The sequence below is a fragment of the Giraffa tippelskirchi genome, chromosome 11, assembly GCF_054371585.1.
Source record: "Giraffa tippelskirchi isolate mGirTip1 chromosome 11, T2T-mGirTip1v1.2.pri, whole genome shotgun sequence".
Taxonomy (NCBI): Eukaryota; Metazoa; Chordata; class Mammalia; order Artiodactyla; family Giraffidae; genus Giraffa; species Giraffa tippelskirchi.
This window is the reverse complement of record NC_137285.1, coordinates 84,041,508-84,056,002: the sequence shown is the minus strand read 5'-3', so window position 1 is coordinate 84,056,002 and position 14,495 is coordinate 84,041,508. Positions and strand designations below refer to the sequence as shown.

Genomic DNA, 14,495 nt, shown 5'->3' with positions numbered 1-14,495 from the left:
TCAGAGGGGGTTTTTTCATTGGGCAGGGGTGGAGCCTGAGCACCGGGAGTGTTGGCAGCTCTCCGGATGATTCGCATGTGCAGCCAGGATTGGGACCCACTGAGTCAAGGTAAAGCACACAGACGTGTAAATAGCAGTGACAGGTGAGCGTGCCACAGTCTGGGCCATCCTGTGTGCTCGGGCAGCACACCGAGTCAGGAGGAGGTTCGCAGAGGAAGTGAAATGTGAGGGAGCGTCACTTCAGGCCTGTCTCACCAAGGTGTGTCCAAGGGGAGTCTGTTCCCATCATGCCACTTTGACTCACAGCTACCCAGCTGGCCCTGTCCCAGATGGCAACTTTGACAAAGCCTGAGCCAGTTAAGATCCAACCAGCACTTGCGAAGGTAAGAGGTTCCCCCATGAAGCCACACCCAACGGGAGGATCTGCCTGGATCTGCAGTTCAGCAGCGGAGCCTGTCTCCTGCATTCCAGGCAGATTCTTTACCCTCTGTGCTGAGGGAAGCCTTCTTGGCATAACTCTCCATAATCCAGCATAATCTTTAGGGTATGAGTTGTAGCTTGACCACGGAACTCCTGATTAATGTTGCAGCTACACTAAAAGTCAGATGGCTTTTATGTGAGAATTGAGGGATTGACAACTAATTCATAATGTCCCTTTTGATAGGTAAATTCATTCTAGTTCTAAACAGTCAACTAGTAAAGAATTCTTAGAATATGTTCCCGCTATGGAAATTGAGTCTGTATGGTATACATTACAATCTGAGACATTAATCAGATATTAATTAAAATGTAAAATATATTTTAAAATCAATATTTGGCCTAACTGCATCAATGTCTGTCAGTTCAGTCGCTCAAACGTGCCATACGTTAATTGTTAAACATACGGAACGAAGTGGGAGGGGGATGCTGATTAAAATTTTACATGAAAACATTTTGCAAATTAACTAAAACTTTACAATTTTCAGGCTTGCTTTCTGTCGGTACATTTTGAATCTTTTGAAAGCAAACTATCCGCAATGGCAAGGCATGAAACACCCTGGCCTTACTGTAAGTGACCTTCAGTCCTGCCTGGAGGTGAGAGTCGTGGGCCACGCAGACCTTCTCCTCCTCCGAGGCAGTGGTCAGAGTGAGCTGGCCCTTGATCTGCATCACCGCAGGGAACTCAGTAGCCCACGGGCCCAACAAGCAAAGATAAGAGATGGGAGATCTGATCTGAAGTTGTCTGACAAGACTGCCCAGTAATTTCTACCTCTAGGACCTTATATCAAGAAAAAAATTGAGGATGTATGCAAGGATGTATGCAAGCAAAATAAGAGCAAAAGTCTGGGAATAACTTAGTTTTCCAAAACGGAGTGTTTTTACATTAATTGTTATATCCATAAAATAAAATATGATGCAAGAATTATATTGATTGACATGCAAAGATGTTGACCATATTGAATACTCTGACAAAAAGACAGGTAATAAAATTGTATTCTTACAACCAACTTCATGACTAACACAAAATGGTACTGAGTAGCAAAACAATAATGTTAAACATTTATCTCTATTTTTGTTGAAAAACTAGATAAATGCATTTTTAAAAGAGAATTACAATCATTAAAGTGATTATAGAGATTATCTCTGAGTGGCAGGATATGTGATTTTTATTTCTTTTTGTTTATCTCTGGTCATTTTTCTTTTTAAAAAAATTTTTAATTTACTTATTTTGCGGGGCTGCACTGCATAGCATGTGGTGTCTATGTTCCCTGACTAGAGCTCAAACTCATGCCTCCTGCAGTGGTCATTTTTCTACAATGAGTGTGTATTTCTTTTGTTGAGTTAAAAAATAAAAAGCCTTTAGATTTGTGACTTATCTCTATATCTGTCTTTGAATAGATGATACTCCTTCAGGGAATTTATATTTCTGAAGGCCCTCTAAAGTGATGCATCTCTACTCTGAAACTGCTCATCACTCACATGAAGTAGTACAGTTATTACATGTAAGGTTTATATCTCATAAAACTGTTTTTAAAATGTTAACTCAGATTTTTTAAGGTATGAATTCTTTATGATACTGTAATTGTGCATGCATGACACCGTGTTAGTCAAAACCCTTATAACTTTACGAGACAAAGAGTTACCCTTAATGTATGCAAATATTTAGAAGATCATTTAGGAGGTAAGGATATCCCAGGATGTAATACAGAAAGTGACAAAAGAATCCAAATGTGTTACAAGTCTATGAAATAGCCTCACCAAAAGGAGTGGGAAAGAGTTGCTGACCTAAATAACCCTGGAAATGAATGCAGTCTGTAAGACTAAAGGAAAAAGGAACTGCACGTAAACCTTGTAGTCTGACTGATAAAGTTGTTTCCCACAGGAATATGAAAGTTGTTTCCCACAGGAATATGTGTTAAAAATTCTGATGCCACCATGCATGTCTGTTGAAACTGAATAATTAACTAAATGGATGAGGGCTCCTGAGAGTCAGTTTTCTCATTGTTGGAGGAGGGGTTACAGAGAAGCAAGGGGAGGAGGTTAAAATGATCCATGTGGTAATGGATGAGAATTAGAGATCTTGGTATGAACTCATATTCAGTTTAATTTAGACACAATTGATTATGTATTAAAATATTTATAGATACAGATATCCTTTTACTCTGTCAGCTAAGAGGGCTTATAAGCAACAGCAACAAATATTCTTACTCCCCCTCACCTTTCTCACACAAGAAAGTGCAAGAAAGTGAAGTCACTCAGTCGTATCCGACTATTTGCAGCCCCATGGACTGTAGCCCACCAGGCTTCTCCATCCATGGGATTTTCCAGGCAAGAATACTGGAGTGGGTTGCCATTTCCTTCTGCAGGGGATCTTCCCAACCCAGGGATCGAACCCAGGTCTCCCGCATTGTAGGCAGATGCTTTATCATCTGAGCCACCAGGGAAGCCACCTCACACAAATAGCAGCATATTATACACACTGTTCTGTACCTTGCTTTTCACTTAATATATCCTGCATATCTACTATGTAAATGGATGAAGCCCACAATTTTTTCACAGTCCTACAGAATTGGGTCGTGTGGCTATAACATAAAGTGATAGCTTCCTATTAGTGAAGAGTGAACATGTATTATTTCCTATCTTTTCTACTTCAAAGAATGCTGCAATAAATCGCCTGGTACATGCATCATTTTGTATACATACATATATCTTTAGGCTAGAGGCCTAGAAGTCAGAATGCTGAATTGAAGGGTACATGCATCTGTAATCTGATGAATGAATGCAGACATTATTTTAGAGCGTAGAGGCTGTTCCGTTTTTGTGTTCCAGCCAGTAGTTTATGAGACTGCTAGTTTCCCCACAACCTTACCAATAGAGAGGGATGTCCTGCTTTTGGCATTTTGACAGTTTAATTGGTAGGAAATGATATCTCCCTAATTTTCATTTGCATGTCACTTATTGTAAGTTGAATTGAGCATCTTTCATATATTTAAGCTGCATCTGTATTTCTTTTAATTTTCCATTAGGTCATTTTCCCATTTTTATCGTTGAGTTGCTGGATTCTTTTCTCAGGAATGCAAAAAGTTCTTTACAGGAAATTAGTCCTCTGTCTGACACAAGGTGTAGGAATGTTTCCCAATTTGTCACTAGTCTTTTGACTATGCTTAAGATATTATGCTGATATGTGAATATCTTTTTTTATAGTCATATTTAATGATCATTTTAATCTTGGAAGAAAGTAGCTCAAGCAGCTCCAGACCTCTAGACCCTTAGAAACATCATGTGGTATCAGGCCCCTGTGTTTTTGTGGGATGTATTTACCTTTCTGGGATGTAAGTGTCTTGCTAAGGCATCTAGGTCATCAGCCATTTCCTGCTCACAAGGTCTGATCACTTGTAAATCTGAGTGATTCAAGTCAGGCTTCAGTTCACCAAACCTAGATCAAAAACCTAGGTGTTTTGTTTTGTTTGTTATTATTACACAGATCAAGGAAGAGCTGCATGGGCTGCCCTATAATTTGGCCATGAGGAACTCATAATTATCAACTTCTGCCAAGCCTGTAGGTCAGATTATTCTGAAAATGATTTTGCCCTGCTGCCTGTTTTTGTCATGACACTCACTTTGCATCTGGCCATTAACAGCCTCAACTGAGCCTCTGCCACATGCCTTGTGTTGTATTTTTTGCCCCATAGAAATCAGGGTGTTCATTTCAGTTGGGGTATATTTTGACAGCTACTATATCAGCATTCAAAGATGCTGGTTGCTCCTCTTTCCAGTACTTCTTAAATGTCTTGGTGGCTTCTCAGTGATCTAAGTAAACAGAGTGACTTATAGCCCTTTGAAGGACATAGCTATGAGACAAGGAAGCAGTTCACCATTAGAAATTTACTCCAACATTCCTATCTACTTAAGACTTTGAACTGTTTCCTTCACAGTACATCAAGGGATTTTCAGCTTCTCAACATCAGTTAGCATGGGTAAGCTAGTTCAGTTCACCTCAGAAACTCAGTTGTGTCCGACTCTGCGACCCCATAGACTGCAGCACTCCGGGCTTTCCTGTCCTTCACCAACTTTCTTTATGGTCCAACTCTCACACCCATACATGACTAATGGAAAAATCATAGCTTTGACTAGATGGATCTTTGTCAGTAAAGTAATGTCTCTGCTTTTTAATATGCTCTCTAAGTAGGTCATAGCTTTTCTTCCAAGGAACAAGCATCTTTTAATTTCATGGCTGCAATCACCATCTGCAGTGATTTTGGAGCCCAAGAAAATAAAGTCTCTCACTGTTTCCATTGTTACCCCATCTATTTGCCATGAAGTGATGGGATCGGATGCCATGAGCTTAGTTTTTTTAATGTTGAGTTTTAAGCCAGCTTTTTCACTCTGCTCTTTCACTTTCATCAAGTGGTTCTCTAGTTACTCTTCACTTCCTGCCATAAGGGTGGTGTCATTTGCATATCTAAGGTTATTGATGTTTCCCCCAGCAATCTTGATTGCAGCTTGTGCTTCATCCAGTCTGGCATTTCGCATGAGGTACTCTGCATGTAAGTTAAATAAGCAGGGTAACAATATACAGCCTGACGTACTCCTTTCCCAATTTGGAACCAGTCTGTTGTTCCATGTCCAGATCTTACTGTTGCTTCTTGACAACAGATGATGCTGTGAAAGTGCTGCACTCAATATGCCAGCAAATCTGGAAAACTCAGCAGTGGCCACAGAACTGGAAAAGGTCAGTTTTCGTTCCAATCCCAAAGAAAGGCAATGCCAAAGAATGCTCAAACTACCGCACAATTGCACTCATCTCACACGCTAGTAAAGTAATGCTCAAAATTCTCCAAGCCAGGCTTCAACAATACATGAACCGTGGACTTCCAGATGTTCAAGCTGGTTTTAGAAAAGGCAGAGGAACCAGAGATCAAATTGCCAACATCCGCTGGATCATCGAAAAAGCAAGAGAGTTCCAGAAAAACATCTACTTCTGCTTTATTGAGTATGCCAAAGCCTTTGACTGAGTGAATCACAATAAACTGTGGAAAATTCTGAAAGAGATGGGAATACCAGACCATCTGACCTGTCTCTTGTGAAACCTGTATGCAGGTCAGGAAGCAACAGTTAGAACTGGACATGGAACAACAGACTGGTTCCAAATAGGAAAAGGAGTACGTCAAGGCTGTATATTGTCACCCTGCTTATTTAACTTATACGCAGAGTACATCACGAGAAATGCTGGGCTGGAAGAAACACAAGCTGGAATCAAGATTGCCAGGAGAAATATCAATAACCTCAGATATGCAGATGACACCACCCTTATGGCAGAAAGTGAAGAAGAACTAAAGAGCCTCTTGATGAAAGTGAAAGAGGAGAGTGAAAAAGTTGGCTTAAAGCTCAACATTCAGAAAACTAAGATCATGGCATCTGGTCCCATCGCTTCATGGGAAATAGATGGGGAAACAGTGGTAACAGTCTCAGACTTTATTTTTGGGGGCTCCAAAATCACTGCTGATGGTGATTGCAGCCATGAAATTAAAAGACGCTTACTCCTTGGAAGGAAGGTTATGACCAACCTAGATAGCATATTGAAAAGCAGAGACATTACTTTGCCAACAAAAGTCCGTCTAGTCAAGGCTATGGTTTTTCCAGTGGTCATGTATGGATGTGAGAGTTGGACAGTGAAGAAAGCTGAGCACCAAAGAATTGATGCTTTTGAACTGTGGTGTTGGAGAAGACTCTTGAGAGTTCGTTGGACTGCAAGAAGATCCAACCAGTCCATCCTAAAGGAGATCAGTCCTGGGTGTTCATTGGAAGGACTGATGTTGAAGCTGAAACTCCAATACTTTGGCCACTTCATGCGAAGAATTGACTCATTGGAAAAGACCCTGATGCTGGGAAGGATTCGGGGCAGGAGGAGAAGGGGACGACAGAGGATGAGATGGCTGGATGGCATCACCGACTCGATGGACATGGGTTTGGGTAGACTCCGGGAGTTGGTGATGGACAGGGAGGCCTGGTGTGCTGCGATTCATGGGGTCGCAAAGAGTCGGACACGACTGAGTGACTGAACTGAAACCCAGTAGAGTCCATTTTAGTTCACTGATTCCTAAAATGTGGATATTCACTCTTGCCATCTCCTGTTTGACCACTTCCAATTTACCTTGATTCATGGGCCTAACCTGTAGGTTCCTATGCAATGTTGTTCTTTACAGCATCGGACTTGACTTCCATCACCAGTCACATCCACAACTGGACGTTGTTTTTGCTTTGGCTCCATCTCCTCATTCTTTCTGTAGTTATTGCTCCACTTTTCTCCAGTGCTCTTGCCTGGAGAATCCCATGGACGGAGGAGCCTGGTGGGTCCATGAAGAGTCGGACACGACTGAGGAACTTCACTTTCAATTTTCACTTTTCTGCACTGGAGAAGGAAATGGCAACCCGCTCCAGTGTTCTTGCCTGGAGAATCCCAGGGACAGAGGAGCCTGTTGGGCTGCCCTGTGTGGGGTCGCATAGAGTTGGACATGACTGATGGGACTTAGCACCAGCAGCTTCTCCAGTAGCATAATTGGCACCTACCAACCTAGGGAGTTCATCTTCCAGTGTTCTATCTTTTTGCCTTTTCATACTGTTCATGGAGTTCTCAAGGCAAGAATACTGAAGTGGTTTGCCATTCCCTTCCCCAGTGGACCATGTTTTGTCAGAGCTCTCCATCATGACCATCTGTCTTGGGTGGCCCTACATGGCATGGCTCATAGTTTCTCTTAGTTAGACAAGGCTGTGATCCATGTGATCACTTTGGTTAGTTTTCTGTGACTGTGGTTTTCACTCTGTCTGCCCTCTGATGGCTAAGGATAAGAGGCTTGTGGAAACTCTCTGATGGGAGGGACTGGCTGTGGGGGAATCTGAGACTTGCTCTGATGGGTGGGGCCATGCTCAGTAAATCTTTAATCCAGTTTTCTGTTGACGGGCAGGGCTGTGTTCCCTAGGCTGTCCACAAAAGTGAGTCCATATTTGTACATTGATGAGAACAACTACGCTGACTTGGCTAAGACTTCTCTCACTTAGTTTTACAATCACTGCAAAATATACAGAAATGATTAATGATGCATGCCTGGTGTGAGCAGTCAAACACCTAAGGATCCCCATTGTTAACCACAGAGGTGTATTACCCTAGTTTGGTGGTCTCAGCAGACCTCACAGAATCATGAATTCTTCAGGTCAATAGAGTTTAGAAACATAGCTGGCTATCTTTCATATCAATTCAATAGGAAAGCCCATGCCGTCATTCAGGGGCCCACTTACTTCCATAAAGGAAATTTCTTAGTCAACTGCAGGTACATAATCTGGTTCCTTCTGCTTTTGTGGCTTTCTGCATCATCAGGCCTACTTGAAGATTTATTGTAGCAAGTCTGGACACCAGATTGCCTCCGCTGACTTCAGTGGGCCAGCTTTTAATATAAAAATGGAGCATACAGGTAAAATTGCCCCTAGCCCAGTAATTTCAGAATCTCTGGTAATTTCACCCACATTGATAATTTCAGCCTAATCTAAAATTTAATCTTTCCTATTTGATCCAGCACCATCAGAATATCACTTAGGTATTCCATTTTTTTTTCCCCTAATAGAAATTAGCAAAACACTTTGACTTTGTAATTGGCTCCGATCATAGTTGTGTTTTTGCAAACAATGGAGGGCAGAGAGCAAGTGAAGAACTGACTTATTCTTGCAAGTAAATTGTTGTAGGAGCTTCAAGTAAGGCAAGATAGATTCAAAAAAAGAGAAGCAGGGTGACTTTCTCTAGCAAGGGAGACTCAGATTATGCTAGAGATTCAATACATGATCTATTTCAATCTGGGGGCAACGTTCTTTTCCAGACAGAGTTCCAACTTTCACTTTTAGAACTGGGGAATCTGTGAATTCAACTAATATAGTTTGGCAATCAATAAGATCCAACTTTGGGTTTGGCTTTATCCACCTTAGTCCAGTAGCTACAAAAGACAGGTGTTTTTTTTTTTAAGTACCATCATAGAAAGTTTTTTGTTTTCAGCTGATCCTTGGCCAGTAATTTAGGACTCTGAGCTGGACATTCTCTTTCTTTAAACTATCCAGCAATAACCACCTACTCGTAGATTTCTTCAGTTCCTTGTGGCTTTCATATCATTTTATGTCAGTTGCCACTTGTTTCTCCAAAGTCATACCTTCAGCAAGCGCTTTCAGATACCATTCTGGTTAGAAGTTTTCCACTGTACAGCATGGGTCCCCAGAATTCTGTCCTTCAATACTTGAAGGATTTTTCCTCCTGTCACACAGAGCGTCCAAATGATGATTGCTTCCTGAGAGGCTTTGGCCTGCAGTTGCTCCTGTCACTGGTTTCTATATGAATTAAGGTTCTTCTTATAAGCAACAGAAACAAATTCAAACTATTTTAAGCAGAAACCAGTATTTTTTAGTAAAGAAAAAAATGCACTGAGTAGATCATAGTCTCTGCAGAAGCCAGAAAATCATATTTAGAGGTTACAGATTTGCTGGGAACCATGCCCATAATAAATGCTACAGAGGGAATCTAATGGGCACACACATTACCACTAACATCAAGTCTTGCGTGAGTGTCAGGTTGCTTCAGTTGTATCCAACTCTTTGTGATCCCATGGACTGTAGCCCACTAGGCTCCTCTGTCCATGGGATTCTCCAGGCAAGAAACCTGGAGTGAGTTGCCATTTCCTCCTCCAGGAGACCCTTCCAACCCAGGAACCAAACCCATGTCTCCTGTGGCTCCTGCATTACATGCAAATTCTTTACCACTGAGCCACAGTCCTGAATATTCATTGGAAGGACTGATGCTGAAGCTGAAACTCCAATACTTTGGCCACCTGATATGAAGAACTAACTCATTTGAAAAGATCCTGATGCTCGGAAAGATTGAAGGTGAGAGGAGAAGGGGATGACAGAGGATGAGATGGTTGGATGGTATCACCAACTCAATGGACATCAGTTTGAGTAAGCTCCGGGAGTTGGTGATGGACAAGGAGGCCTAGCATGCTGCAGTCCATGGGGTCGCAAAGAGTCAGACATGACTAAACAACTGAACTGAACTGAACTGAGCCACTGAGGAAGCCCCAACATCAAGTCTTGAACACGGACAAAAAATGTGTCTTTGCTGCCTCTGGGAAGTGGTTGCCAAAACCACAACGATGGCAACCTGTGCCAGAACAGAGGCAGTGTGATCTCTACATTTTTGTATCACTAGTTTCTGACACAAAGTCCTGGAGCGAGGTATCTAATAGGGAGGATCTTGAGTCCTCCACTCTAAATGGAAGACTGTCTGACTGGAAAAGGAAATATCCAGCATTTTCAGCTTCTGTACTGGTGATGGGGGTTTGCAAATACAAGAAATACTGCTTGAATGCTGGGAAGTGAAAAGGAATGACAAATGACAAATTAAGCTCATGAGATCAATTGACATTTACAAAAAGAAGAAATATCTCTCTCAAATTCCTCAGCAGTAGAAAGGGCATTCAAGGTCTCCATTTTATTTACTGACCTAGAGTGTATTTTTTACTCATCTTTCCTTATTTGCACTGAGTAGGACAGTAGGAGTAAGAGGATTATTTTGAAATCAAATGATTATATTTTGTTTCGTTTTTGTGCTTTACTAATATACTGAACCTATACTGTTTTCAAGTATTACATTTTATATGGGTTAATTTCAATTTTTTATTTCTTCTATATTAAAATAGTTGAAAAATAGCAGAGTCATAAAATAAAATAATAGAAACACACTCTTTATTTTTGTTATTTGTTACTACAATATCCTAAGCCTTCCTGAGTGTGCTTTGCTTTGTTTCAAGCAGAACTGATGATGGTCCTGTCTCTACGCAGGAAATTGGATTTAGTGAGTGGCAGCTGCAGCCACACAGCGAGTCCTTAAGTGGCAACCCATTTCTAACACTGAGCCTCTAGACATCATACTAATCCTGGCAATATGAGAGAGAGAGCCAGATCAAAGCCCATTTGGAGAAAGAAAGAAAATAATCCCAAACTGCTCCTTTGATGTCACATTAGGCCATTAATATACATCATGTCTGTTTAATTTAAAACTTCTGCCTAGTGCTGGTACAACTTAATTGCACACCTCTTGAGACCCAGCATTAAGTTACTGTGTGCTTGGATGGGAAACATGATTTGTGCCAAAGTTAATGATGAGGTTTAGAGTCAAGACCAGAGTCATGCATTCTCTGTACTCTCCACTGACCTGACTGCATGTCCCTCATAAATAACATCTTCAGTGGATGAAGGGACCGTAAATCTGTCCTATGATGGGTCTCTCTACCCTGTTCCACTCTCTTCCTGGACATTGCCTTTTGATTCCCTAGAGTATAATGAGACGTCTGTTGAGTAAGTGTCTTTCTTTTTTCTCTCAGTGGGCTGTTCATTTCCTTCCTGCCCTTACTCGGGCTTATGTTAGGGAGAGTAGGGTCATTTGTTAGGGTTTTGACAATATTTTTAAAATAAATCCATAATTCAGACTCTGATCTCTATTCATATTCTAAGTACTTTTATATCACATTCCTTTATTTTTTTGATTATAGAAAGTTTCTCTTACAGATTTTATCAGGCTTTGTGCTAAACCTGGAGGAGTTGAAATAATTGAAAAAATTAAAGAAAATGCCAGGCTTAAATATTATATAAAATGGCATCATAAACTATGTTTACCTTTAGCCAACTTGGGAAATGCAGAAATGGCATATCAGATTTTAGCAGAAACTCTCTCATGTTTTCACCTCTTATCTCTATAGACTAGCAGGAGAAGCAGTCATACATTTCTAGAAAGAAGCTGGAAGGAAAACTAAGCGTGCTACAGAGGGAGTAGACTTAATGTGAACAGTTCTAAATCAGAGGTAAGGATTATGCAAAGCTGGTGTGTATGTGTCGGAACTGGCACTCATGGGAAAGGGACATCCAATGTGAGATAACCAGCATGGTCTGAAACCATGAGCCTCATATACAATACTTAGGTGTTTATAGACAATTGGGAGAAAAAAAAAGAAAGAAAAAAGAGAAAGTTCATAACAACTTGGCACTTTTCTCTCAGCCCATAAATGTAATATAAACTTTAGATGAGCTCATTTTGTTGTTGGAGAAAGAATGATAAGGACCAGACACAATGTCAAGGTTGGTTCGATTTTTCTAAAGGTCATTTAGTGAGCTCTGACTGAGATTAACATATTAGGTTAGAGCATCTTAAATTTCTCCCAAACAATCTCAGAGAAAAGGAAAGTGAACACTTATCTTTGGCAACAGGAGACAATGCCAGCACTGCAAGCAAAATTTTCTTTGAAATGCTCTGTTTTATCCTAAAAATTTGTACAAATGTTGCATTCTATACATATTGTGTTTCTTAATATAAAATATTTAAGTTAAAGACCGTTTAGCAAAATCAATGCTCTCAGAAATTGTGTCCCATTAGTCTATGATTTTGCAAAGCCCACAGCCCATTGCCAAGGGAATCTCTGAGAGGGCCACACTACCCATTTGAGAAGCAGATGAAGAACAATTAGCTCAATTTCAAATGTTGTATATGAAAATATTGTGATATTCAGTTAAGTGTATTCAACCAGTTAGCCAAATATTTTAATAACCTGTAGAAACCCAGGGAATATAATTGTAAACTTTGGCCTGCTCTGTTCTCAGTTGAACAAACCAAGCTTTGCATGACTCCTTTCCAGCAGGAGATGCTTAGTTCAATCACAGACATTGCTCACTCTCAAAATTTGATTCAAATCTGGAGTTAGTATTAAATGACACCATGTGTTTCCTCTGGTTAAATAAGGTCAATAAATTATTATGTTCCTTTTGTTTCAGAAAATGAAGATATTTTAGTCTTCTCATGTTGAAAAAATACTAATTGTGAATTTAAGAAATTTGGAGGAAGATTGAGGACTCTAACTGCATTTGCCATGCCTGCTCATTTTGCCTTCAGAGTTCTGGGGTATTTGAGGAGTTATTATAAAGAAGCAAGTCTGCTTTTCTTATGGCCTAAAACATGTCCAAAAATGTTTTGAGAAATGACAGACAGCATTGTTAAATAGGCATACAACATTTGGCAATATTATTTGAATATTTAAATGCAAATTTAAAAATCATCTACAGCTGAATGTCAGAGATGAGGGTAAACATGAATTCCTTCCTTCGAAAAATGAAAATTCAACACTTAGCCCTCCATGATCATTAAAAGTCTACCACCCAAAATTAATATCCCTATAGTACCCAATATGTATGGAGTACTGCATGGAAATATGTGGAGAAGGAAGGAAGGAATGCTAAAGATGAAAATCTCTTAACTAAATACAAATAATTTAACAGTTCCAGAATTCCCAGAATAACTGCTATCTATATAAGTGTCGGTTAAAGGTGGAGAGGAAAGAATGGTAGATGTAAAATGCAATAACTGGCAGTTATTTGGCTCAAACATCTAGCCTGAGAGACTTCAAAATATAAAAGATCAAATTAAGAAAGTGTTGTCCCCTTATTTCCAATACCTCATACTTTATCTGAATGCATCTTCCTGTCTGACCTGTTCTCCACAGTCAAGGAGACAATCCACATGATGAAGACGCTTTCCTTCCTGACTACCGAAGGAACTTCTTTCCACAACCATACTTCTAAGTGCCAGGGACTGTGATGACAAAGGAACAACAGAATGTCTCTGACCTAAGGTTTCCCAGCTTCGTGGGGGAGATAGATCAATAAATATCTACTAGGTAAACTTAAAATGTAAGTCCTCTGCCTGAGGTGGAAATGTACAGGATGTTGTGGCACCAGACCCTGTAGTAGGTGCTTAAGAAGGCAATACAGAGCAGATACAGAACCGAGGCCTCAGGTTCCAAAACGTCCGGCCAACTTCCTGATGAGACGTCGAGTCGGCATCAGAAGGGTCGGTGTGTGTGTGTGTGTGGCCTTGGCTACTGCGCCATGGTAGGCTTGCTCCACACACGGTGGGCTCTCAGGGACAGGGAAGGTCAGTTTCAACGGATGAGAACAAGAAACCCAGAGTACGGAGAGCAGCTTCCAGTTCAGGCCGAGGAAAACATTCTCCAAGGAAGCACCAGATTCCTGAAACGTGTCCAGCCCTTGTGGAAAAGATACAGTTTGGGCCGCAGTTCAAGTAAACTTCTGAGGAGCTTCAAACGCTCGGACTTGGCACTTCAACTCAAACGGCTTTTCCAAGTTCTTCCTAGTCAACTGCCACTTCTAAGGCAAGGTCATTGTTTACAGCCTGGCGGAGCTGCAATCTTGTCGGAAAAACAAACTTCACCAGAGGCGAATTTGAGGAGCTTCCAAACTCGTCAGCCGGCTACCTGACGGCTTTCCGGCGGCCCTACGTGTGTCCCTGTGTGAGGCTGACAGGGGAGCCGGGGTCTCAAATTGGCTGGCGACTCCTTTTCGGGGAACACGCCTCTCACCGGCCACGCCCCCAGGCTACCTGGAACGGCAGCGCTGCCGTTTTCCACCGCATTTCCGCAGAGTAAAGCCAGCGGGGTGCTGCCCACACCGCCGCCCCGACTCCCCACGCCCCGACCCCCGCCAGGCACGGGTCAGGCGGGGCATTCGGGCAGGGGCGGGGCCCGGGCAGGAGGGGCGGGCCGGGCCTGCGCACTAATACCCGCTGGCACCGGGGGCGGGATGTGGGGGTCAGCCCCGGGGGCGGAGTTAGCGCCACCAGCGCTTTCGGCAGTCAGGCGGCAGCGCCACACCGCTTGGGAAGCTAGCGTCGTAGCCCTAGACGTCGGACTCTGTGCTCTTTCCTACCTGACTTGCCCCTCGCTCAGGAGACGCGGGTTCGATTCCTGGGTCAGGAAGACCCCTCCACTGGAGGAGGAAATGGCCACCCACTCCAGTATTCTTGCCCGAAAAGTCCCATGGACAGAGGAGCCTGGCAGGGTACAGCCCTGGTCGCAAAGACTCAGACACGACTGAGCGACTAAGCACAAATGACTGAACTCTTGAGACTCAATTTCCTT

General features: G+C 41.9%; 1 long non-coding RNA gene across 1 annotated transcript in view; it reads right to left on the bottom strand.

Moving 5' to 3' along the window:
* The window catches only part of LOC145527808 (uncharacterized), a 29,162-nt gene extending 15,096 nt beyond the window's left edge, over nt 1–14,066 (bottom strand). The window contains exon 1 of the long non-coding RNA XR_014069877.1: nt 13,049–14,066. This is a non-coding gene — a long non-coding RNA (uncharacterized LOC145527808). The remainder of the gene's footprint in view (nt 1–13,048) is intronic.
* Between the last annotated feature and the right edge of the window lie 429 nt (nt 14,067–14,495).